At 35.7% G+C, this 27678-nt stretch overlaps 3 long non-coding RNA genes and 2 pseudogenes across 4 annotated transcripts; 3 read left to right on the forward strand and 2 right to left on the reverse strand.

The window, feature by feature from the left end:
* Positions 1-2230: 2230 nt before the first annotated feature.
* On the reverse strand, positions 2231-4300 carry LOC120419246 (uncharacterized). Of its 2 annotated transcripts, none has more exons than XR_008212750.1 (4): positions 3885-4300; positions 3479-3817; positions 3026-3161; positions 2231-2963 (listed from the first exon to the last, which is right to left on the reverse strand). It is a non-coding gene; the product is annotated as an uncharacterized LOC120419246 (long non-coding RNA). The 2 variants fall into 2 exon arrangements; XR_005605678.2 differs by having other exon boundaries at positions 2233-2963; positions 3889-4294.
* Positions 4301-5187: 887 nt separating this feature from the next.
* Positions 5188-8042, forward strand: LOC120419239 (uncharacterized). The gene is made up of 3 exons (XR_008212749.1): positions 5188-5596; positions 5669-6814; positions 6881-8042. It is a non-coding gene; the product is annotated as an uncharacterized LOC120419239 (long non-coding RNA).
* A 2384-nt stretch (positions 8043-10426) lies between these two features.
* LOC120419238 (eukaryotic translation initiation factor 3 subunit G-like) lies at positions 10427-15516 on the reverse strand (annotated as a pseudogene).
* A 969-nt stretch (positions 15517-16485) lies between these two features.
* LOC120419240 (60S ribosomal protein L26-like) lies at positions 16486-20574 on the forward strand (annotated as a pseudogene).
* A 3755-nt stretch (positions 20575-24329) lies between these two features.
* On the forward strand, positions 24330-26155 carry LOC120419218 (uncharacterized). Its single transcript, XR_005605674.2, has 3 exons — positions 24330-24583; positions 24653-24825; positions 24882-26155. It is a non-coding gene; the product is annotated as an uncharacterized LOC120419218 (long non-coding RNA).
* The last annotated feature ends 1523 nt before the right edge of the window (positions 26156-27678 follow it).

Here is a 27678-nt window from a genome sequence, read left to right on the forward strand (position 1 = left end):
ACCAACCACCGGGGGTTGAGTGTAGTGTGATTTCAAATTTAATGTAATGCTCAAATCTCATGTAAATTCTAAAAAATATTAATCCAAATCATTTCTGAAAGGCTGTAAATTATAGATCTAATGTAAATGGTTCGTAATGTAAATTATAGAATCAATGTAAATTTCAATTGGCTCTGATTGACAGCTGAAGATTTTTGTTTTTCATTGTTGTGTTTGGTAGGAAGAAGTGCGGAAGTGTTTTAATGCTAAATTGATGATTTTGCTGTTGAAATTATTGAAATGGTGAAGTCAATATTCATTTTCACATGCTACACAGAAAAAAATAATTCGGTAAATTTACATCATTTATGATGTACCAAAAGTGCACGTCATTAATGATGTGAATTTACATCAACTTCATTTTAAATTTAAATGACATCCGTTGTAATTGTGCTGAACAAGTAGTGCTTCGAAAACATGTAAATTTCCGATGAAATCTACGTAAATTTACCAAAGTTTGAATTTTTTTTACTCCGTTGAATCTTGAATCTGATATAATTTTCAAATTCTTTTTCAGCCTGACGCAGTTTTGAAGGGGACATTTTGGTTTACTTTCTTATCAAATTAAGCATCAGATTTGATTCAAAAGTACTTATATTTGACCAGAAAATTACCATTTAAAATACTATATGCAAAGAATTTGATAAATTTTCACCAGATTCAAAATTCAACGGAGTAATATACAATTATAATTTGGAAGTGAATTATTAGGCAAATGGATCAAATTGAAATGAGAGCGAGTTTTGCATCGGCCGAGAGAGCACGCATTTTCGGGACACGGTCTTGGCGTCGTGAATATTTTCGTTTTTTGAAGTGATTTTTCGGGATTTTTGGTCAAATTGGTTTACGGGACGATTAGTGTTGTTGTGTCGTTGAGTTGATCGTGAAATTACATTATTTTGAAGTGTTTTTGGTGTATCAGAACGTTGTGAAGTGTTCGTTTGCTGCAGTGCAAACTTGTTTTTCGAAAGGGGTTTTCGGGGTTATTTATTGAGTGTTTGACGAACGGCAGCAGACAACGAAGTTCGGAGTGGCTTAGAAATCGGAATAACATAATGGAAGTGAAAATTTTCTAGAGTTTCTGGTGTTTTATTGCAAAATTGTGAAATTTGATTTGCTATTTCCAAGATGGCGGTACGAGATGCAGTACCTCGGCTGATGAAAATTTCGGAAGAGAGAAGAGAGATATAATTTTTGCGAGAGCGGAGCATAAAAACTCCACAAGCAGGTTTACCAGTGGCCACAAAAGAGAAAAATGGAAATGTTTCTCAGAAGAGTTGTGTCAGTGTGTGTGAGCGAAACAAAATTGAGAGAGAGAGAGGGAGAGGGAGAGCTAAGGAAGAAAACATAAATTGCAGAATTTTGAGCCACTGTTATGTTGCGAGCCGTGTGTGTTGGTGTAGCTAAAGAGAAGGGAAGGAGTGTTTTTTATGCTCTCGACCTACTTGGCTTGTGTCTGTGTGAGTTCGTGCGTCTTGGATTACCGCGGGCTTGAAAACTGGAGTGAGCTGTGAGAGAGGAGCTGCCGGTGCGACGAAAGGTGACAGTTCATAGACGCTTTGTGCCAGTGTTTCAGCCACCACGCCATTACGTTTGCTGGTGGTCGGTGGCGGAACTAATTCAGTGATGCCTTCTTCGCAGAATCCCGGTGAGTTTGTTCCAAGAAAAAGTTTGTTCTTTTGGTGTCATTCATCATGCATTTAACTTTAAAATTCAATAACTCAATCATAATATATTTTACTTGAAAATTAAGTAACTGAATTTTGCACTGGACAGGAAGCATAAAATACATGTAGATCTTGAATCGGTCTAATTTCAAATTATTCGTTGATTTGTTAGTGAGTTAAATTATTCCTCAGTCGCCTGTCTTTGATTTACTTACCATTAACTAATCCTTTAACTCCTTTAAATTTAATATTAATTTTCTTGACAGCAGCATCCGATTGCACGCCGTGAGAATAAAATACATCAATCAACTAAAATATTAAAAAAAAACTCAGTCTGTATTCTTCGCATTATTTTTAGTTTATCAAATCTTTTCCTTCTCTTTCTAAATTTAATCATAAGTTTAAAGATGTCTTGTCGTATCGAATTTCTGTTCTTTCTTTTACATACAAAATAAATCAAGAATCGCTTCAATATTCAGACCAGACTATAAATTTACAACACTTTAAAATAAATATTGATAAATCAATATGTAAATTACTTACACGATAAAATACAAAACCAGTTAGATTTTAAAAAATAGTTTAGGATAGTTAAAATGAAAACTTTAAATCTTATTATGTGCACTCTGAAGCCGGCTGAATGAGTTTAAATACAACAATCTAACAAAAATGCTAAGTTAGCAAAAAACCCCAAACAATTAAACAAACTTACATATCACCCGCAATACCTTTCGAGGTATATCCTAGGGTCTTACCTGTCTACTAACATTGAGTCCAAAACCTCCCTACAAACATCTATACCACTAAGGTGACGCAGGGATCCTTGCGCACTTTAGATAGGTGTTTACTAACATTCCTTCCGATCCCCAAAGGATAGCTTGGACCCGGCGAGGACCCCCTTATGCCCTGGGCTGTATTACACACTCATCAAAAGATGAAGACATGGTATCTCCCGTGTTGGATTATTGTTCCGGATGAGGGTCTAACACAACCAGACCAAACAGTGGGATAAGCGTTGTGGAGCCATCCGTGGATAGGGCGTCCTAAAATGCTAATGCTAATGCTAAATGGATCAAATTGAAATAAACTTACTCGTGTCACTTGATCTGAAGATGATCCACACACGCGATAAGAAAATCTACCTAAAAAAATGTGATCATGTGACCACGCGCAGCTGAGTCCTGATCGATGATTCAGATTGCTGTCAGCGTTTTGGTGGACTGATTTCTCAGAGACTCGATATTCATGCATTGATCCCTAAAAGAGCGGATTTTTGATTAAAAAATTATAATCAAATCTAAACAACAAAAACAACTTACAAAAGATGTTAACGAAGTGTCATTTCGTAGGCTGGAAGAATCGTGATGCTTCCGTTCGAGGACATCCACACCAGTCAGCTCGGACAGCTTGTTGTCAACATGTAACTGTACCAGTTGGGCTTGAAGCCGCCAGCACCTGAAACGAATAGTGACTATCAACAAATCCGGCACCCTAATTTAAAAATTCTACGTAAAAAATGTTATAGTTCGAAAAAGTTTAATTTTTGATACAAACAAATTGAGCATCAGTTTAAGTCATCTGGGGCGAATCGGGACACAATACTTGAATGTTTTTGATTGGGTTTGGATAAAGACACAGAAAAACAAATATTGAGATACGTTTTCCAAATTTCAAGCTTTTAATCCATCAAAATCAACTGTCCCTGTTTAGACTGTTGACTTGCCCAGCTGACTTTTTTCAATTGAATCGTAATGAATTACTCAATAACTTACTTGAAACTGGACGATGGGACTCGCGGAAGTTTAGCAGATTCCGCCGGTAGCAGGCCGAACGGCCAGTGTGGCACAACGTCAGCAGCCGCGAGGGACTAATCTTGATGCGGGAAATTTGAAACGGATTTGTTGCTGTTGGTACCTTGCCACCTCATTATCGCTCCCATCCGGATTGGGCTGCCTCGAAGCTGACCAACTCTGGAACACAAGGCCCATCTACCACCGTGTAATGATTCCAAGTGACGTCGTCTTGTGTAGTCGCTGCTCGGGTAAACTGCTTGCTGCTCTTATGCATTTTGCCGGCGACGGCTGGTACGGGAGGATTTTGATAAAATTTCACTACAAGAGACGATTTATGCGCACAGTTGAGTGGTGTACGAGGTAGAGACAAATTATTAAAACAAACCTACCACGGCTGCTTGCCACGATGGAACCGGGTTGGTGGAGCACGCCGGTTTTTGCTTGCTTACAAAAAAGGTACAGCTGAGGAGGTATTTTGTTTTTCTTGAGGCCAATTTAAAGTTAAAATAAAATTTTAGTTCACTCCAATCTCGTAACGAATGTGTTGCGAAGGGTGCAAAACAACAGTGAAAATTTTCGAGGTTCGTTTGACAGTTCGCGCATGAATGTCGCGAATGTCGACTAATCCTGTGACTGAGTTTGTTTTCGGCACAACAGTGTTGCTAGATTTAATCCTGTATAATTTTCCAAAACAAAAGTCTGTACCAAAGTTCTGTGCACAGTAACTGAAAATCGCACTTGGCTGAGTTCGTTTTCGCACTTTTTCATACGACACTTTTTTGTGTAATCGTAGTCGAACTGAAAAAATCGTATAAAAAAGTGCGAAAACGAACTCCGCAAAGTGAGATTTTCAGTTCAACAGATCTGCATTTTCTTTTATAAAAGATCCTATAAACCATTTTTTTTCTTTTTGGGTATTACAAATTCCCAAAAAGCAAAAAAAAAAAATACAAAAATAGGGTTTAATAGCCTGTTTAAAAGAGATTTACATTCGTATACACAGTAGTGTTCGAAATGAAAATTTTAATGGATTTTTGCCGAAACATTTTATCTGATATCTTTCAAGTCGATGGAATAGGAGTTTGTTGTTAAAATTTGAAATAATTTTAAATATTAATTCTTTGTGGGTACATCCAATGATAAACAGTAGTGTATAGTATAAAATGAAAAGAGTTTAAAATTTCAAATTCAAGAGTATATTCATGTTTCTTTAAAATAAATCTATGTTTTATAATGGTGACATTTTACCATTTCTTTTTTGTTTTTGATTTTAAGTGTTTTTCAATACCGTCATCAGGGGTGACATTTGGTCTGGGGGTGAGATTGGGTCATACAAAAATGCTGAAATTCGTATGACCCAATCTCACCCCCAGACCCAATGTCACTCCTGATGACGGTACATTTAAAGTCAAGGGTTTAATCACTAAAAAATATCTAATTTTATTTATTGAACCTTAAAAAAATACTCAAGAACTGAACTGTACTGCCCATGTTCACATAAATGTCCCATATGCAAAAACAGCAAGCCGAGAAAAACGCAAGGGAAGTTTGTCCCACACATTAGGCTACGTGTTAAGTTTTCACGAAAAACAGGATTTCCTCTTGATTTCTAGAACAAACTACTGGATGTTATAGGCTCTTTTGAAAGAGCACACGATTTTGAACAAAACTGCATCAATAACTCAAAAGTGATGAAAATGCATATGGGACATTTATGCGATCATGGGCAGTGTACTGAGAATCTGTACAGAACTAGAAGAGGATAAAATTTTATTTTTTGACTACTTGCATCTTTGAAGTAAATATTTGCATTGTTTGAAAAAGTAAAGAAGAAATTGTTGTATACAGTTCAGGCGGTAAAAGTAATTTTTGACTCACCTTGTAGTATTCAATATTTACCTGGTGCACAGTTTATACTAACAGGCTATCGTAACCAATAAAACAACAAATTACAAATTACAAAAAAAATTACCTTATTTTGGGTACTCATTTTTTTATACTCACCGTCGCTAAAATGTTATACAGCTTCAGTCTCAGGGGTTTACTTCTGTCAAAAAGAAAAACATCGATGATCTTTTCTGTTGTTTTAAAATTGTGGTAAGAGAAATTTACAAAAAATAGGAAAATTTAATTAGAGTTTTAATGTAACTATTCATAACTTCCAACCAGGTGCAAAGGGAAAAAATAAGAAACAGGTTTATCCCAATACGCCTAGCCGGAATAATCGACGAATTCTCGATTAAATTTTCAAAAGGCCCTATCTGCATAGGAAACCCATGAGGGATAGGTTGTTTTGAAAATTTAATCTAGAATTAAGATCGGCCACTTGTCACCACTGGCGGATGTTGTCAAGAAAGCACCGCTTTCTTAGAACGCTGGGTTGGAAAGAACCGGTTTCTGTCGACGAGCCACGGTTGGGAAATCGCAGCGGATACGAACAACCTGGGTAAGCCTGTTGCCGGTTACATTTGCCTGGGCCAATCGTTTGATTATCTTGTACAAACAGCTCACTCTAGCAAATTAAAAAAAAAAGTTTTATTTTGGAAGCGAATTGGTCACCCGCAATCTGTAAGATTGTGAAAAGATTATTGTTATTCAAGCTTCCGCTATCCTTCTACCTTACCTTTTTTTGTTGGCCAACAACTTCCGGTATATGTTGGAAGTTTAGAAGACATCAGGACCCTGGAAACAACTGGTTCTGGATACGGCAGAGAGAGTGACAGATTCCGATGAACACGAAAATCCCGTTTCTACGTCCTCACTGCACTTGCTGGATCATCGCTTAAGACTTAATCACAGTTTTTACACATAATAACAACTACCTGGGATACGAAGTCATTGTTTTTGTTCATTGCACTCTGGTTATCAACGTAAACAACAAAATCGAGCACCAATCCTTTACTTAACTTGCCACCAAACACGAACGAACTGATCTGATTGTTTTGTTTTCAGCTGTCATCCGCAGCAACAATCTCACAATTGAAATTTACACGAATTTCAAATTGACGCAAAATTGTGATGGATTCAAATTTTACATGCTTTTTGAAAATTAATTTTTTCAGAAATCGGAAACCAAAAATGCATTTACATGAGAATTGACCATTACGACGGATTTGAATTTACATGATGGCACTTTAAATGACATTCAACAGTTTACAATAGATTTCAAAATTAAATTAAGCATGTTTACGTATGAAACACGGTTTACGTAACCGTTAAATTTACACTTTTTTTCTGTGTACCTCGTATACAGCTGTGCTTTGTGAAAAAAACATCATCCAAAACAGCTGTTTTGGTTTCTTTAGGATCATAAAGGTGAGAAACGTCAAATAACTAGCTTGTTTATCTTGTTTTTGTTTCGTCTATGTTTTTGAATTACAGGTGGTTTGTTTTTGAAGGTGGTGTCCCTTTAGCCTCCTCCAAAGCCCGTGACAAATATGAGCGCATCTTCCTAGTGGGCCCGGTTGTCCTTGACAACACTTCGTGAAACTCGCGGTAAGTTCCTGTTCGGCACAGGCGAAGTTTTTGTGTACATTTCAGGGCAGGTTACCGCATTCCCCTTCTGTTTTCTGGCCAAGCTAAGTTGAGGATCAATCGGGTGGGTTATTCCTTCGATCGGGATAGAGAAGCCACTGCAGCTCCTGTTTAGGAACTTGTGGGACCTGTTGTGACCGATCGGTGAGAACTCCCGTTTTTTTTGGCTTTTCGGACGGACCGCACTTTTTTCATGACTTCGAAGACCTTCCACTATCTGTTTATCCCACAAGGCGAGAAGCGCTGGACCACTCGACGAACTCTTTCCTCTTCTGCCTCCGGAACCGTCATCCAAGGTGTCCTTGCGTTGGCTTCCCGGATTCATTTCGCCGTCGGTTTTGCTCCTCACACACGACGTTCGTCGGCGGCGCGTTAAAACTAAAAGACCGCATCCAGTTTCGCAGCCGAAAAATAGAATTCCTGCCAGCATTTCGAGAAAAGGATCGGCCAAACACGACGTGGTCAGTAGTAAGTATAATGCAACTCCTTTGCAAATTCGTAAATTTACATCATTTATGATGTACCAAAAGTGCACGTGATGCGAATTTACATCGAATTCATTTTAAATTTACATGCCATCCGATGTAAACGTGCCGAACAAAAAGCGCTTCGAAAAGTGTAAATTTCCGATGAAATCTACGTAAAATTACCCAAGTCGAAAATTTTTTTTTACTCCGTTGAATCTCGAATCTGATGTAATTTTCAAACGCTTTAAATGTTTTTCAAAATTTAAAAGCGCTCGAAAGTTTCATTTGATTCAGATTCAACGGAGTATTGCAAAAGCATAACCGAAACAAAGAAATGTATATTGGAGAAACTTTTGAAAAGCGCCCAAAAGCGTTTTGACATCTGAGACAATTTTGTAATCTCGGCGACTACAGATAACTAATCAACAAAAGTGTTGTATAATAGCTGGAGAGGCCAGTTATTGTTTCAAACTTTGAATTTTATTTAAAAAAAACTCTCGTTTGATTAATAACAAATTAGTTCAAACTGTAAAAATGCTTATCTGTCCTTTTCTCGTATTGCACCAGATAAAATCTAGTTATCTCTTTTCAAAGGCTTTGATTGTTTTTTTTTTGTTAAAACAAAGGCGTCTAAAAATATATATATATATATATATATATATATATATATATATATAAATATTATATATATATAGATATATATATAAATATATATATATATATATATATATATATATATATATATATATATATATATATATATAATATATATATATATATATATATATATATATATATATATATATATATATATATATATATATATATATATATATATAAGTTACGGAAATTGCTTTCCGCATAATTGATCGACGCCACCAACATCGTCAGCACAGCCGACAACAGTAACCCAAACTGCGAACAAAGCTAAACTTCGTTTACCTCGCCGCGATTAAAGCAAGTAGCTCGATTAATGCACTGTAAGCAAAACCTCAGTACCTCGTGTGTGAGGCTCTGGGGGACTTTTCGATCATAATAAAATCAGAACGTTTTGGACAGTCTAACACAACGCGTCGGCGTTATTTATTTCGAAACTTCCCCCCTTTCATAATGGGATCTTTATAACTGGCGCAGTCGAGTCTTCGCCGGAAGGTGGCTGTGCCCAGTGATTGAAGTGGTCGTTCGCGAAAATCTCGGTAGTGAGACCGAAAGTGCAAGTTAATGCGAAAAACACGGCAGTTGTTCATTCAGCAGAAATTCGTCACCAACGGCTCTGGAGATCAGGAGTGAAGCAGCCAAGGAAATTGCCTGGTGAAGCAGCCACCGACCGAAGAAGATGAACCAACGTTATCCGCTGGATACTTCGGCAAGAGGCGTGATACCATCGTGTGCACATCGCGAAAAACTCGGTCAGAGTTCAGGAGCGCAGCACGACATGGACGTCAACACCTTCGACGAGGAGGACAAAGGAACAGCGTTACCCGGATTTTCAACAAGCAACAAAATTTAAAGTGAAAAAAAAATCCAAATTCAAAATTCAAAAATATTTTTCCAAATTTGATAAGTTAAGTGAGTGTGTGTGAGTAAAAACAAAATCAGCAATTCGAAAATCAGATTAACTAATTTGACAAAAGGAAAAAACACGATTCAAAATTTATTTTTTAGAAGGTGTGTGAGTGATAAAAAAAACAAAGAAAATCATTTCAAAATTATGTAGCAAAAAAATTTAAGTTAATCGAGTGTGTTTGAAATTGTTAAGAGGAAACATTACAATGAAATAATAGTTTGTTTGTAATAGCTAATTACAAGTCTCGATTTGTAATTCAGAGTTACAGAAATGTAACAAACGAAGATGTAATTAAGGATTACGTAATCTTTGATTACAAATATTTGTAACACTTAATTACAAAACAGCAACAACTATAATGTTTCAAACATCACCAAAGAAGCTTCTGATATTTCAAACTCGCTGAGTGACCTGTTTGGTAGTTCTTTCCGATGGAAAATTTCTGTGCAGTCGATACGGATCGAGACGATCCTTTCTTGGTGAGGGAGCAGTTACGGAAATTGCTTTCCGCATAATTGATCGACGCCACCAACATCGTCAGCACAGCCGACAACAGTAACCCAAACTGCGAACAAAGCTAAACTTCGTTTACCTCGCCGCGATTAAAGCAAGTAGCTCGATTAATGCACTGTAAGCAAAACCTCAGTACCTCGTGTGTGAGGCTCTGGGGGACTTTTCGATCATAATAAAATCAGAACGTTTTGGACAGTCTAACACAACGCGTCGGCGTTATTTATTTCGAAACTTCCCCCCTTTCATAATGGGATCTTTATAACTTATATATATATATATATATATATATACATATATATATATATATATATATATATATATATATATATATAAATATATATATATATATAATATATATATATATATATATATATATATATATATATATATATATATATATATATATATATATATATATATATATATATATATACACAGAAAAAAAAAATCGGGTAAATTTACATCATTTATGATGTACCAAAAGTGCACGTCATTAATGATGTAAATTTAAGTTATGTTCATTGGAAATTTAAATGCCTTCCGATGTAATTGAGCAGAACAAAAACCGCTTTGAAAACATGTAAATTTCCGATGAAATCTACGTAAATTTACCAAGGGTAAAATTTTTTTTGCTCCGTTGAATCTGAAATTCGATGTAATTTTCATACTTTTGGTTTTATGCTGTACTCAAAGGCTGTTTCAAAACCAATGTTTTTTTTTTTGTTAATAATGAACAACAACAAAAACATTTCATTGAAAGCTTTCAAAAACAGTATAAAATCAAATATTTTGAAAACAACACCGAACCTCAAATCCAACAGAGCGTCAAAGAACTTTTTTGAATATAATCTAATCTAATCTAATCGAACACAAAGAACTTTTTTGAATATACCAAACTTACTCTATTTAGAATTTATTGGATCCTGTCATCGGCCGACGCGAAGTCGTTGATTGTCAGTTGTTCAAGTTTGCATCTTGAGATTATTTTCTCTGGAAGTCAGCAGTGAAGTGTCGATCAGCTGTTCCTGCCCGTCTACGGTAGCTGCCTTGCATACCATCCGCAGTCCCAGCAAGAATAATACCGTTCCGGAGAAGGAGTTGCCCAGGACCTTAAGAATGCTGGATATAAACACTGGCAAAAACGTTCTCGAAGATTCAACCTCCGATCACTCCCAGCACGGTTATCAGCAGCTCCGGGTTGAAGAAAACGGACTCGATAATCTTAACTACGACTATAACTTTTCCCTTCATAAGTTTAAGGGTGGAGTAAGCTGAGTCCGCCATCTGGGAGCACGGCGGAATCGACGGACAACGGCCATTAGCACATTCAACGGGCTCATTTCCCGCGGCCGCGTTGGCTTTGATTATGGAGATCTCGCACAAAACGTATCCGATTAGGTTGAGGAACGCCAGCGAGATCGACGCCAACAGGAAGATGTACGACACATATTCGGGGTGTATTTTGGAGTACAATGCCGTTACAATGCGCCCCATCAACTAACCCCCCCGTCAACTCACCAATGGGGAACACAATCGCAAAGTCGTTACTCTGGCTGCCGTCGTCATGATCCAATTGTCCTGTAACATATTGAGCGGCTTCTGCTGCTGCACCTGCTTGAGCTGTTTTTGTTGTTGGTCTTCCCCTTAATCAAGCGTGGGCGTATTGATAGAACTTTGGTTCTGGGAGATTGGAGGAGAGAGAGAGGTCTATCAAATATTAGTACGTAATTCTGCAACGTCTCACTATCATTCCAAAAAACTTACCCTTTAATATGACCACCCGTTGCTGCCTCCGGTCTTTTCGTGCGCCAGCGTTATTTTTCCGGCAACGCCGCTTTCGCCACCGTATATCTGAAAAAAACACTGCACCAACGGACGGGTTGTCCACCAGCGCCATCCGCCAGCAAAACAGTTCTCAATTTCGTCAGACAGATCACTACCGGGATGCCCAAGTAACATTTTTAAACCAACTAGCCACCACCAAGTTTTATGAGGGTTTTATTGTAGCATCTTGATTGCTTACTAGTTTTATTTGGGCATTCACCGCAACCAACAAGCAAGAGCTAATTAATAGGTTCTAACAAGGTTTTATGCCTCGGACATAAAACCGGGTGAAAATAAAAGCCGACTGGCTTTCAATAAGGTTTTATGAAAGTTTTAATAGAGGCAATGCCATGCCAAACGGTTTTATCGCATGCTTTGTTAAAACCAAGGGTGTTGTAGCTGTCAAGTGCCATTAGGCATGCAAAAAGCTCACTTAAAACCATAAGCTCCTAATAGAGCATTTATCGCGGCCAAAAAGCAGTGCATAAATATGGCGCTAAACGCGTGCTCTGATTGAATATGATTGACCGCTGAACGGCCCGAGCGGTTTAGGCTTTCAGGATTTTTGTGATATTTACTTGTAGAGTCAAAACAGATCAGTAAACTTCACTTATTTGTGTATTACATTTTTTTAAAGATTACATTTTTTGCGGTAACACTCTCAACTTTTACGCGCACGATCACATCACTCAACTTTTTGTTGCTAATTTCATTAAGACTTTCGTCGAGCCAATTCTCTACGTTGAAGCCAGACTTGTCCTCCAGACCTCTTCGCCGAGCCATGCCAGACCCCGAACTCCTAAGTCCCGGGTGGACTCTTCACTGCGGCTAAGTCCCGACGGACGCTTCACGGCGGCTAAGTCCCGGCGGACTCTTCACAGCGGCTAAGTCCCGGTGGACTGCGGCCTCCACCGCTAAGTCCGGCTGGACTGGGGCCTCTGCTACTGGTGGCTGCTGGCGGGTCTGGCTGGTCTGGGGCGTCTTCTGGAACTGGACTGGAACACGAACTGGAACTAACTGGAACTAACTCCCTCCTCAAGAATTTTGGGGTTTTTATAGTCAGTCCCCGAAAACTCTACTAAATTTTGTTCTACTAAAAGTGGTCCGTTTCGATGAGAAGCATCGATGAACCTCATGAATTAAATTATGCAGACCTCTGCAATTCTTCATGACTTTCCGTATGGTGTAGTGAGTACACCTCAAAATCGGAAGTCATGGGTTCGAACCATTGTCGTGAAACTTTAAATTATGTTATTGGAATATTAAAATTATGTTTCTAAAACATTCTCCAAAATGTTGGTCAATAATGAGAAGGTCGAATTCTCCATTGAACAAACATGCCAATGAATTTGGTTAAGCCACACCCTCAATTTCCCCTGTGAAATAACATCGCACATTCATAATTGAAAGCTTAACCATTTTTTTGATTGCCTAACAATTGGCGAAATTTAATAAAGGGCTTTTCAGGTGAGGATGACTCATGATCCACACCTGTACATAAGCTTAATTATTTGTCGCGCAACGCGAGTCGACGGGTAAAATTATTTATGCTTGCGTAAGCGCGCATGGTCAGAACTGTGGTGAGGTTCGAAAATGGACAAATTTAATGATTTAAATTTGAGGTCGCTGCACCGCCATATTGGCAGAAAAAAATTAAAAATCATAAATTTGATGAAAACACACAATTATGATGAATTTGTGACATCGTTAGCATAGCCACAGAAGTTTAAACATAATTTGAACATTTTTTGCAAAGATTTGCAACACAATATTTTTTTAACATTAAAAACTATGATTACAAAATAATGATTTTTGATGAAGCGAGTTGATTTTTTTGGCTCTATCTCCCCTACAATCATCAATAAAATTTTAACCGCAGCTGAATTTGAGCCACCAATTTCGAGAAATAAGGTTTGAAATTATTTCAATTACCTCCAATATCTATCATATCATCATCACCATTTTTGACAACCATCTCCATAATTTCATTTGGCAAGACGAAGACTTATTTTTTTTTGCCAGAATAAAATCTGTTTGTCATAAGACGCATGAAGACGTATGAAATGTCATTTTCCCTAACTCCTAACAAGGTTTTAACAAAGGCTTTATCAAGGCTTTAAGGAGGTTGTTAGGATTTCGTCGTAAAGCCTTGAACTCCTATGTGGGTTTTATAAATAGGCCGTAACAACCTTTTGCGGAGGTCCTTTTGGGTTTTAAGTGAGGTTTATCGGGGTTCTGGGGAGGCTGTTACGACTTGGTGGTTTTAATGTTGGTTTTGGCTGATAGGTTTTATAGCGGTTGTGACAGCTTTGATAAAGCTTAAAATGTTACTTGGGTGGACTTTCTCAGTCGAGGTCACACTTCCGACAAAGTCGATTGTGACAAAACATATCACTCAACCCGATCACACACATTTTTCAACGATCGCAGTAGGCGACGCTGTGGGCAACAGCAAACAGCCCTCCCAAATATTTATAAACAAAGCTTTTTTTTACGGGTCATCACTCCCACGCTCTCTCCTTTTATTTCCCTCCATCATCCACCGAATTCCTCACAATCCACTTGCACTAAAGAAAAAGAACCGTCCCCTTGTGCGCTCCCTGTTTACTGCGGATTTTGCGGCTTGGACCATTCCACGTTCAAAATCAGATGGTCGTAGCCGTGTCCGTTGAGCAGCTCGATGGTGGTGGCGGCGTTGCGGCGGGGCTTGAAGTGCACGTACGCGAAACCCTTGCACAGGCCGGTGTTCTTGTCGCGGGCCAGGAACATCTTGCTGTGCGGCCCAATCTTCTTCACCAGCTCCTCCAGATCGGCCTCGGTCATCGTCTCGGACAAGTTGGAGATGCGGATCGCCGTGGTGTCGTCACGGCCGCGCGGATTCGCACCCAGCGCCGCCTTCTGGCTGTCGCCCATGCTTGGCGGCACATACTTGCCACTCTTGATCGCCGCGCTCGACGACTCCGGTTGAGCCGCCGGCACCGGCTTTGCCTTGCCCGCCTCGTACGACGTGCCCTTGTACGGACACTGCACGGACCAATGCTCGCACTCGCAGATACGACACTTGGCAATGTTCTTCAACGAGTCCAGCGCGTTGTGGGACTTTTGCTCCTCCTCCTTGTTGCTCACAAACTGCATGTAAATGTCTTCCGATACGAACATCGTCTGCGGGTTCGGCCCCGGCCGAGTCGCCAAACTTGGCCCAGTTCTTGCGCTTGGCCACACTCTTCGGCACGACGAGCCGCGTAATCTTGTACGTCCGGACCACTTTCACCTTTTTGTCGTCCTTGTTGTACTTGTACTCGGTGACGACCTTCTGTCCGTTCTGGACGATCTCCGTCGGCGGCGGCAGCGATCCCGAACCCAGCTCGACCTCATCGGCCCAGGAGGATTTAATTTCGTCGAGCGCCGGCATCGTCGTGAACTTTACTAAACAGCTAGTTTAACAACGAAAAACGATGGAATTGTACCGGGAAAGCTGGAAAATGTTCCGCTCGCCGAAATTTACTTTTTTACGAGCACGTCAAAAATGCAAAGCTTGACGTTTGGCAATCAATGAAATTGAAAATTAATAGACCGGTAAACTAAAATGTTGATTTTTTTGTCGGAGTTCAAATTACCCAATTTAGGGTAACCCTGAATTTGAAACGAAATATTTTATTTTTCTTCTTGCAACAAAAGGAGCATGTTTGTACAGTAGGGTGACAAGAAAAGTTGGAAATTTGGAAAACCTCAAGAGATATCCCCTGGTTCGATGCCTTAGGCAACAGTAAGAAGCTGTTCCAATCTTTAAGCAGATAAGTGTCTCCATAGATCGTTGAAGTTTGTATGGAAAATTCGCAAAAATGTATGATGAAAAACATCGCTTCAGAATTTAGCCGGCAGGTGATTGCAGACCCGGAGCGTTTTTCACACTTCGACAAAGTTGTAGGGAATTGAATTTCCTTCAAGAATCTCATACTGGGAAATGTTGGGTGATACAGATACTTATTTTTACCTAAGGAATCGAATCAGGGGGTACCCTAATTTCGATTTTTTTATTGTCACCCTATTTTACAGGTTTTTAGTTAAAATTTTGAAACTTGGGCTAGAAGTTTCAAATTTTGTTTGTTTTATTTTTTGTACCTTTCTCTGGAAATCAGTCAGAGTTCAGACATAAAAACTTTGAAAAATGTTTAATGAACTAACTTGTATCTAATATAAGGTCGACACTGCTGTGATGTGATGTAGAGCGTTTAATCAGCATAAAATTAACAAAAAAAAACAAATTTCAATGTTTTCATATTTTATTTGGTATATTTTTTATATTTTACTCAGGTTTGTATGGCGACAAGGGTGCTCAACAACTAGAATACAAAACCTGACCAGGAATGGAGAGGATCGCTATTAGAGACAAATAAATTAATTTTGATGGCTCATGTTACAATAAATAGTGAAGAATCAAAAAAAAAATCTACGCATGCTCAATTAAAAAAAAAAAAAAAAAATTAATGTATTAACACGTGCAATTGATTTTTTTTTTCAAAAATATGGGCCTAATAGTTTTTCTTCATGTGGAGAATATACATAATACCATTTGGCATTTCCAAATTATTTTTTGAAAAATTCTAAGTGCCGGTGACTCTGCAGACCAGAAAGTTCATGGCTTCCCTTGAATTGGGTCCTAAAATAAAGCTTAGATTGCTGATATTATTGTTTACAGCGATAAAGCTTATTTTTCTGAGTACAATGACCCTTTGTACGATCACATAGAGTTTGAAATATTTGTATTTGTATTTTTATTTCAAAAATATACATAAGGGCAAGCCTTTTATCGTATACAGAGACATCATTAAGTTCGAATATGATAAAACTACAAACAAAAAAACTTAAAACTAACTAAAAATTAGGTTAGAGTACATCAAAAATGATCATTTTATAAACAAAGAGGAGTAACTTAACCTAAAAACAAATGAAAATGACTTCAACAAGAAGAATTTAAGTGATAAAATAAACTGGTCAAGAAACTGTTTCTATCAAGTGTTCCTCAAATATTCCCTACACTGATGCTTGAAATCACTAATAGAAGTAAGATTTTTCAGACGATGAGGCAAAGCGTTCCACAGGCGTGCGCCACGGACTACGAATGAATTCCCCAGATAATTAGTATGATGAGTTGGAATTAGAATATTATGTGTACGTTGTGATCTACTAAAGGAAAGTTCTTCATATAGAAAAGTTGGCTCTTTGAATTTAATAAGTTTAAACAAAAAAACAAGAAGCTGCAAATGAAAATATTTTTGTAGAGGTATGCCAAGAATTGACGACTGATATTGAGAAACATGGTCATATCTGCGTAAATTGTAAATGAATCTAATACAACTATTGAAACAAACTTTCAAATGACGTTCAGTTTCTGCTGACAAATGAGAGAAAATTACATTACCGTAAATAAAGTGAGGTAAAAGAAGAGTTTTTACTAGTTTTGTTTTAGTATCAATTGATAAAGTGTTTCTATGTTGGTTTAAAATTCGTAAAGTTGTATAAACCTTCAATTTTGAAAAATTAACCTCGCGATCCTTCTTGACAGAAAAGCTCCTACTTGACAGCTCGTTCCAAGGGGACCATAGTTGATCCATCGAAAAAATGTTGTCTTGTCAAAAAAAAATTCGCATTAAAATGAAAAAAAGTGATCAGAAATGGTTTTTTATCGTGTTTTTTACCGTTGTACATAAAAAATTACATAGGGCTTTAGTACCCAATTGTTGTTTTTGTTAGTTTGAATTTAGTAGCAAATTTTCGCTTGAATTTTGATGCACAGTAATGTGTGTCTCTTTTTGTTAGTTAGTGTAAGCAAATAAAGCCGATGCATGGTATTAACATTTGAGTGCAAATAGTGTTTTATATGCATTTTACACTAGTTCAGTTTTTTTCAATCATTGGTTCTGTAAAAAAGTAAGTTTTGACGAAAACAAAAACTATAGCGAAAAAAAAACATATTGCGATACGAAACATCGAACATTTTCAAAAATTCAAAATTAACCTGAACATGCTGAAAATGATTCTAATAAACGAATACGTTTTAAGTTGATTTCAGCTGATTGCACGTAAATTTCCATCGAAATTTTGAAGTTTTTTGAAAAAATATTTTTCTTGACCCCTGATTTTTTTTTATAATAGGTCATATAAACATACGAAAGACAATAGTTTATAAAAAAAACTCTAGAAATAACAGTTCAAATTTGGGAAAAATAAGGGGAAAAATCCTTTTAGGTTTTGCTCCAGTTTCACAAACAATTTTACTCCCAAACTTGAGAAATCTTTTACTCAATTTTGGATAAAGCTGTGTTTTAAAATAAGAATGCATTTCTTGTCGGAGTTGTAAAATATCTTAATCATAAGTATGCCAAGATAGCCGTGCACATGAATGCAAACTCCGACAACTGTGACAGTTCTTTTTCGTAGCAGTCTTTTGGACAGTTTTTCTTCGTAGCAATGATCACAAAAACATTAAAGGATTTTTTTTGCCGCTGAAGCATATAAAAATAGCAGCAGTAACGATCCATATTTTAAGTGCCCCGTATTTTAGTGTCTTGGAAAAAATACCAGATACGGTGCCTTTCCGTTCCAGTGATCTGCGCTCTCCGTCGGTGCCCCACATGAAGTTAAACTGGTTAGTTTTGGCGTGATTCACGCCAAGCGTGCCAATGTGAAATTGTAAGGTTCCACGCTCCAGATACTGCGTCCGCATGATCCCAGCCGCAAGGACGACGAAACTAGATCGGCAAAAACTTCCAGGTTTACCGTTAGAAGGTTGTCGTTCACATTGAGCGGATCCAGCGTAAGAAGGCCAACGGAACGAACGTGTACGTCGGTTTGCACCCATTCATGTGTCTGATCGTCAAGCTGAAGATGAACATGGTTCGCAAGAGGATCCTGGGTCGCCGTCGCTGGACGCAGGGTGGCGTTTTCCAAGGACAAGGGCAAGTACACCGAGGAATCGGCCGCGACCTCTGCGATGAAGGTTAGCTGTTAAGCTCTCCCCCCACAAATTCAGACCGCGATCCTTTTTTTTAACAATAACGGGCCTTCTGTGATTGGCTGTTCCGTTGCATTCTAAAAGAATAACAAATTCAATTAAATTTGATGTAATACTTCCACAATTAGGCAGCGGAACCAACCAAAAGCAGTTAAAGATGAACGAAAGTTAATTAGTTTTAAATAAGAAATAGAATACTTACTGAAGTTTTCGAAGCTGAACCATTTAATTGCCAAATCAACAAATAGATGCCGTCCGCGACTATTTTTAAGTTGCCCCTCACCGGCATCCATTGTTTTTCAAATCTCCCGGAATACTTGCATCCACCATGACATTTTTCGAGATTGTTTTCGTAAAATTGGGCACTCTATCCACAAACAACATTATTTTGATTAGCGCAAACTATTCATAACATTGCACTGAACGGCAACGAATGGTTTGTTGTCATCATTCGCTTAGCTGTCATTCTCAAAACAAAGTTGAAATTTAAATTTAAATGCTTTATGCGTTTACGTTAGCAAAATTTTACATCAAAAGAGCATTTACATGCTTTTCATATTTTCAAATTGTTGATTTCTCAGGAAGAAAAATTCCATTTAAGTGTGATTCATGCTTTACGTTGAATCTCGTTTTACAATAAGGTTGTTTAAATGCGAAACATCCTTTTACAATGAATTTCAAAATTACATTGAGCATGTTTACGTTGAAAACATCGTTTCAGTGTTGGGTAAATTTACATTTTTTTTCTGTGTATATGATGCTATTACCTATTGATTCCCTGTTGAAAATATAAAATCATGCTTAAAAACTTTTGAAAGGATTCATGTAGAAATACTTTCAATGAAACCAAGTTTTTGACTTCTACTTCTTAACTTAAGGGCTTACATCAGCCGGGGAAGTTGTTCTCTTCTTCTTCAAAATATGTTGCATGCGACATTACGCAGAAATGTCGTGCAACGTTTTGAGGTGGTTGGATTGTTCTGTGGAGTGATTTGAAGATGGTTGATTGAAATACCTTTCAACCTTTATTGGTTTAGGACACATTTTTTTTTTAATAATTCGTGATTTTACAATATTTTTTTGAATATTCTGAAATAATGCAACACAATTGCAACAAGCAATTCAGTTGCGCAGCGCAAAAATGGCAACAGCGCACCATTCTTGGCTGCTGCTGCTGCACACGGCCAGCACAAAGCGAGGACAAAGGAGCGTTATAGGGTATACTTCACATTTGTGCTCTCTATTATGAAAATAAATGTTAGAAAGTTGATATTTTTTCATCAACATTTTTACTAACATATTGAAAATACATTGCGCAATAATGTATCGTATGCTAATAAAATTTAGAGATGTCTCAAAAAGACCAAAGCATATACCATTATCATCTCTTTTGCTGAGCAATTTTTCCTTCTCAAGCACAAGTCAAAAAAAAAAAATGAATAGAAAAATGCAAAATATATTTTCAATTGTTAGAGCACACTTCAAAATAATACAAATTCTATATTCTAGTTTACTTTTTTTTGTCACTGACCGACCGAGTACTTGACCCTATTCCAGCAGCAGAGGCTCGCCAGGAGTATTGTTTTGAATTTGATCCATTGTGATTGGCTGAAACTTCAAGCACGTGGTTCTCGTGTGTAAACAAACTAACATACTCTCGCGCATGGATATCTCTATACGCATCCTGTCTTAGTAGTTGAATTGTTTATAATTTTGTTTCAATGGAATGCATGATTTTTGGGTTTTTCGGCAACCTGTAACTGTCCACGTGACTGGTAACGGAGTTGTTCACGTAAGAGTTTTTCAGGTGATTACTCACGTGACGACTCAACCACGTGTCTAGCTACTCACGTGACTGACTTATGGAAAGATGACTTTGGACGTTAGGGGAAGTGTCGTGAAAGTTAGTAGATTGTTCCAATGTTGTGTTGTAGTTCAAAGTAGATAATCGAAGAGTTTCCAAATGCTTCGAACCATCGAATCATGAAAAATAACGTTTCAGTAAATATTTTTAATTTTTAGTTCAGCAGCCCTGAATAAGCAAATTTTATTAATTTGATACGATACCAAATGAATATACTCTACAATCCATCAGTACCATACAAAAAAAAAAATACAAAAATACAAAATGGGACCATCCACAATCCACGTGGACACTTTTTTGGGAATCTTAATCCCCCCCCCTCCCGTGGACAATTGTCAATAAAAAAATTGTATGGATCGTGGACAATCGCCATACCCCCTAAAGTGTCCATGTGGTTTCTGGATGGTCCCAAAATACAAAACTACAAAAATAAAAAAAAACAAAAATACAAAAACAAAAAAAAATACAAAAATACAAAAATACAAAAATACAAAAATACAAAAATACAAAAATACAAAAATACAAAAATACAAAAATACAAAAATTATTATTTGTATTATTTGTATTATTTGTATTATTTGTATTATTTGTATTATTTGTATTATTTGTATTATTTGTATTATTTGTATTATTTGTATTATTTGTATTATTTGTATTATTTGTATTATTTGTATTATTTGTATTATTTGTATTATTTGTATTATTTGTATTATTTGTATTATTTGTATTATTTGTATTATTTGTATTATTTGTATTATTTGTATTATTTGTATTATTTGTATTATTTGTATTATTTGTATTATTTGTATTATTTGTATTATTTGTATTATTTGTATTATTTGTATTATTTGTATTATTTGTATTATTTGTATTATTTGTATTATTTGTATTATTTGTATTATTTGTATTATTTGTATTATTTGTATTATTTGTATTATTTGTATTATTTGTATTATTTGTATTATTTGTATTATTTGTATTATTTGTATTATTTGTATTATTTGTATTATTTGTATTATTTGTATTATTTGTATTATTTGTATTATTTGTATTATTTGTATTATTTGTATTATTTGTATTATTTGTATTATTTGTATTATTTGTATTATTTGTATTATTTGTATTTTTTGTATTATTTGTATTATTTGTATTATTTGTATTATTTGTATTATTTGTATTATTTGTATTATTTGTATTATTTGTATTATTTGTATTATTTGTATTATTTGTATTATTTGTATTATTTGTATTATTTGTATTATTTGTATTATTTGTATTTTTGTATTTTTGTATTTTTGTAATTTTGTAATTTTGTAATTTTGTAATTTTGTAATTTTGTAATTTTGTAATTTGTAATTTTGTAATTTTGTAATTTTGTAATTTTGTAATTTTGTAATTTTGTAATTTTGTAATTTTGTAATTTTGTAATTTTGTAATTTTGTAATTTTGTAATTTTGTAATTTTGTTAAAAGTATCTCATTTGATCATTCTCTTTAGCAGTCGATAACGACGTGAATGCCTTTGGTTGCAACAAAACAAGTCTCCACACACGCACACACAATCACACACCGAGGCCAGCCGGGCCAGCAAGTTAGCGAGAAGAAATAGGGTCAATAGCAAGTTAATAGTCCACCAAAATTATCATAATGTTTTATTGAATAAACACTGTTTACTTTTTCAAATCACCTGTGTTATTTGAAGCTTCATATAACATTATTATTACATAAAATTTCATTCACTTTTCATCTTGAGGTTGCAAAATGAAAATGCTGAGCCGGGTACGAATTTTGCGCTTCCATCTCGCTGTGGAACATCAATAAATTTTATTAGAATGTAAAATATTATTGCATAATTTACTGTTGGCATTATTTCAGTAAATTATGTTGAAAGATATTAGTCGTCCAATATTTATTATCCTAAAAGCGTACAAAAATATGAAGTCGGCCCTATTGGCTCCTTTGTTCTCGCTCTGTGCCGCGTGCTGGCCGAGTGCTGAGCAGCAGGCTAGCATGGCGCGCTGTTGCCACTTTTGTTGTACGCAACAAAATTGCCTGTCACGTGCCTGTTGCATGATTTGGGTTGGATAAAAATATTTTTTTGTAGAATATTTACTATAAAAAAACGAAAACTGAGATCAATACAAATTTATATTCAATGAATAGATAATTGTCTTGCAAAGCGCGTACCAACTTCCTTTTTTGGACTGGCAATGTGGTTTTTGCCCTGTTGGGGTTACACGACCAAAAAATAATATGTCGAGTGCAAAAACAGCATGCAACATTGAACTCTCGAACCCAACATTGAAACAATGGTGTTGTAAAAATAGTTTAGCTCAGTTGCAAAGTGTTCAGAAATTAATACTCTAGGGGCTAAATCAAAAACCATATCGATATGTTTTGTAGTTTTCGAGATATACCAGTTTTAGAAAAAAAAATTTCGGGGACGGGTTTCCGGCTGATGTGTCTCGACATTAAAAAAAACTTGCTTGGTATCTGTTGTCATCAGACGATCTCAGATAACATCAAAACTTGAACAGAAAGCTCAGTCTGCTACTGATGGTGCCATCCAGTCAGGGTGGTTAGCGGTTGCTGATCCTATGAAGAGTTCAAAAGTTATCGTTTTTCAATAAGCAAAACAGTTCAAAATCTCAAAATGCTTATTCGTCATTTTCTCGTGTTGCCCCAGACTTATGTGTAGATCAAAACTTTTTGCTCTACCTTGGAGGACAACATAAACTATCTGGAGCAACATTTGACAGGGGCGGTACGACATTGCTTTTACGTACCGTAAAGCGGTACGTACCGTACCGCCCCTTTCAAATGTTGCTCCAGATAGTTTATGTTGTCCTCCAAGGTAGAGCAAAAAGTTTTGATCTACACATAAGTGTGGGGCAACACGAGAAAATGACGGATAAGTATTTTGAGAATTTGAAATTGTTATTCGGCACACAGAAGCGCTCCTGTACCTACTTTCAAAGCATAGACGTTACAGGTTCCCTCAAGCAACGTCCACATTATGACGCAACGATTCCGCAACAACACTCTTCCAGCTGGCTGGTTTTGCTGTCCTGTCTTGTCCGAGACCGGTGGCCCGATGGGGAGGTGATGGAGGAGCAGATTATGGCCGTTGGACAAGAAGCTAAAAAAGAATAATTTGAAATCAGATTTTTTTTTTTTTTTGAACACTTTATTTCAAAATTCCACTTCTAGCGCTGCCCCCTGTGGTTGAAAATGTCCTGGACAAGGAAGGCCACCAGTTCCAATTTCTTCCTCTCGTCAACGTACCATATTGTTACAATCCTGGCCATCGGCCACTGTCAATCTTCAAGTAGCCGATTCTTCCCGTCCACGTCGGTCATCCCTGACACAAACCACTACCAGTCGATTTGTTCCGAGGGCACATTTCCATCGACAAGGCACACAAATCGCGGACCGACGAAAAACACTTGCCCGATTAAGGGAACGGACACTTTTTTTTATAAAATTAAACTACCGAATGCGACGGAATGACAGAGAACTAAGCGCAAATCGAAGAAGGCTTAGCGGTGTTCTTTTTTCAGCCGAACGCAGCTGCACTCGCGAGTCGCGTGAACCAAAACAAAACAGAAAACGGAGAAAACGTCAATCCAGTTACACGTTGCGATAGAATCCGGCAGATTTGTACACGGTTATGAAAATATAGTCATTTGACAGTGAGTAATACATCGAAAAACACCGGTTTTCTCAGAAACGTGTACAGTTGTGTTACACTTTACACATTAAAATTTACAAATTACAAATTTTGTTTGTATTGGTGTGACACGTGTGGCGGTTTTCATCGGCTGTCAGTTGGGTTTTTTTTCGTTTGTCCGCCGCGGTGTGTTTTGAAAGAAGGCATGTTTTGTCACGGTTTTACCGTTCATCGAACCGGTACCGGAACTCCCGAACCGGAACCCCCGCAAGAAAACAAGAAACCTGGTAGACGAACGTGATACTGCTCATTTAATGTGGCAAGGTCCTGGAACGCAGAGCACCTGCGTCAAGTACCGGGGCAGACCGGACCCAATAAATGTTGTGTTGTGGTTCGGGAGAAGAAGCAGGAAAATACTGTGCCGGTGCTCAGCGAGGATGAAATGGACGCATCCAGGTTTTCCGGTGGGACTTTCAAAGCAGCACGGTTACAAACATAGGCGACGTGAAGAGCAAGAACCGTAAGAGCTGGTCATCTTGGATTCGAGACGGCTGAACGTGCGAACGTCCGATTTCGGACTGTCTGCTCCAGGTTCCAGCTGATTCTGGAGGAGTTGCCACGACCTAGAGGAGTGAGTACCTTTACACTGCCAACTTTCTCCCGCGGTCTCGAACCGAACTCTACTATTATCTGTACCAAGTGCCCCAAGCTGGCCGGAGACCACGGCAACGAGCAGCAGCAGCAGCACTGGAGACAGAATCAGAACCGGACATCTTCGAGTGCTGCTTTCTGTAGCAACCGGTACGTTGCTCCCGATCCATGGCATCAAATCACCGTTGCTTGTCACAGTCCGGTGCGGGTTGAGTATGCGCGGTGAGTTTGTTGTTTGTTTATCGGTTTGTTCTAATTTAACCTTCTCATTTCTACAGCAGCTTCTACACCACGGCTGTAAACCGCCCGGTAGTGGCAGCTCCTGCCACCGCAAGTGATGCTGCCCGTTCGTTGGCGCCCATTCGGAGTGACATCGATCAACGGCCTTGGTCGTGACACTGCTGTCGGCATTTGAACAAGCGAAGCTGCACTTTACAGCGCTGAACAATTGTGGGCAAATGTATCCTGGCCCATCGGTAGTACCGATCACAGCCGTCAGCAACTCACGACACCGGCGGCACCCCTGCTGCCGAGTACCTGAAAAACATCTTCCCCAAGTAAAATCGTTTTAGGTGAGGAAATCATGGCCAAACTTACCAACTGATCAAGAAGCACACAAAGATGTCCATTGGAGGACCTGCCAAGTAGACAATCTGTCTAAAATGAAGTTGAAATATTGTGAAATTTGTCGCATTTCATAATCCCTTTTCCAAACAAACAGTTTAATAACATCACATTATTCAAACAGCAGTTTCTCAAACATTTACCGATCTACGCAACAAGTATTCACACATAAGTAACAATCAACACTCACTTTTAGTTGTTTGAACTTAAATTTTCAACAAAAACAATTAAATTGAGCGATTGACTCTTGCCAGGCTGCGAATAAGCCAACAAATGCGAATAAACAAATTTCATTGTTTTGTTTTCAGCTGTCATCCACACAGAAAAAAAAGTGTAAAATTACCCGACACGGAAACCTTGTTTTAGACGTAAACTCGCTTCATGTAAATTTGAAATCCGATGTAAATGGTTGAGTGCATCTCCAGCGCTGGGGTGCAAATCAAATTTGCACCCGGCTCATGAATACCGAGATCAAATTTGCCACCTTGAAAAAACTCCGTCATCCCCACCGCTAGGGTAGCAAATTTGCCACCGAAACAAGCCCACTGCGGGGGGCAAATATGGGTTTTTATCATTTTTTGCTCTCGTTTACCTTCAAAATCAATAATTATGTGTTGATTCATGCCTAGAAATGCTAAAAGTTCATTAAAATTTTAAATCCTATTGAAAATTTCAAAGAATTTCATTTTTCGAAAATGTCGAAAGTTAAACCATTTGCTACCCGATTTGATTCCCACCTAATTTGCTCTCGAGTTTTCCCCCGAGTCTCCCACCGCGCGTAGCAAAGCAGGTATCAAATTTGATCTCAAGTTCATCTGTAGAAGAAAAATATGTGTCGGTACCTGTCGGGTACTCATTTTCTGATACCCGACAAGTACCGGCAAGCCGGGGGCAAAGTTTTGAATGCGTGTTTCGGAGATTTTCTATGTCTGCTCTTATGGGTGATTCAAAAATTCAAAAATTAAAAATTCAAAAATTCAAAAATTCAAAAATTCAAAAATTCAAAAATTCAAAAATTCAAAAAAATCAAAAATTTAAAAATTTAAAAATTTAAAAATTTAAAAATTTAAAAATTTAAAAATTTAAAAATTTAAAAATTTAAAAATTTAAAAATTTAAAAATTTAAAAATTTAAAAATTTAAAAATTTAAAAATTTAAAAATTTAAAAATTTAAAAATTTAAAAATTTAAAAATTTAAAAATTTAAAAATTTAAAAATTTAAAAATTTAAAAATTTAAAAATTTAAAAATTTAAAAATTTAAAAATTTAAAAATTTAAAAATTTAAAAATTTAAAAATTTAAAAATTTAAAAATTTAAAAATTTAAAAATTTAAAAATTTAAAAATTTAAAAATTTAAAAATTTAAAAATTTAAAAATTTAAAAATTTAAAAATTTAAAAATTTAAAAATTTAAAAATTTAAAAATTTAAAAATTTAAAAATTTAAAAATTTAAAAATTTAAAAATTTAAAAATTTAAAAATTTAAAAATTTAAAAATTTAAAAATTTAAAAATTTAAAAATTTAAAAATTTAAAAATTTAAAAATTTAAAAATTTAAAAATTTAAAAATTTAAAAATTTAAAAATTTAAAAATTTAAAAATTTAAAAATTTAAAAATTAAAATTATTTTTTTTAAATTTTTAAATTTTTAAATTTTTAAATTTTTAAATTTTTAAATTTTTAAATTTTTAAATTTTTAAATTTTTAAATTTTTAAATTTTTAAATTTTTAAATTTTTAAATTTTTAAATTTTTAAATTTTTAAATTTTTAAATTTTTAAATTTTTAAATTTTTAAATTTTTAAATTTTTAAATTTTTAAATTTTTAAATTTTTAAATTTTTAAATTTTTAAATTTTTAAATTTTTTAAATTTTTAAATTTTTAAATTTTTAAATTTTTAAATTTTTAAATTTTTAAATTTTTAAATTTTTAAATTTTTAAATTTTTAAATTTTTAAATTTTTAAATTTTTAAATTTTTAAATTTTTAAATTTTTAAATTTTTAAATTTTTAAATTTTTAAATTTTTAAATTTTTAAATTTTTAAATTTTTAAATTTTTAAATTTTTAAATTTTTAAATTTTTAAATTTTTAAATTTTTAAATTTTTAAATTTTTAAATTTTTAAATTTTTAAATTTTTAAATTTTTAAATTTTTAAATTTTTAAATTTTTAAATTTTTAAATTTTTAAATTTTTAAATTTTTAAATTTTTAAATTTTTAAATTTTTAAATTTTTAAATTTTTAAATTTTTGATTTTTTTGAATTTTTGAATTTTTGAATTTTTGAATTTTTGAATTTTTGAATTTTTGAATTTTTGAATTTTTGAATTTTTGAATTTTTAATTTTTGAATTTTTGAATCACCCATAAGAGCAGACATAGAAAATCTCCGAAACACGCATTCAAAACTTTGCCCCCGGCTTGCCGGTACTTGTCGGGTATCAGAAAATGAG

The sequence above is a fragment of the Culex pipiens genome, unplaced genomic scaffold, assembly GCF_016801865.2.
Source record: "Culex pipiens pallens isolate TS unplaced genomic scaffold, TS_CPP_V2 Cpp_Un0090, whole genome shotgun sequence".
NCBI lineage: Eukaryota > Metazoa > Arthropoda > Insecta > Diptera > Culicidae > Culex > Culex pipiens.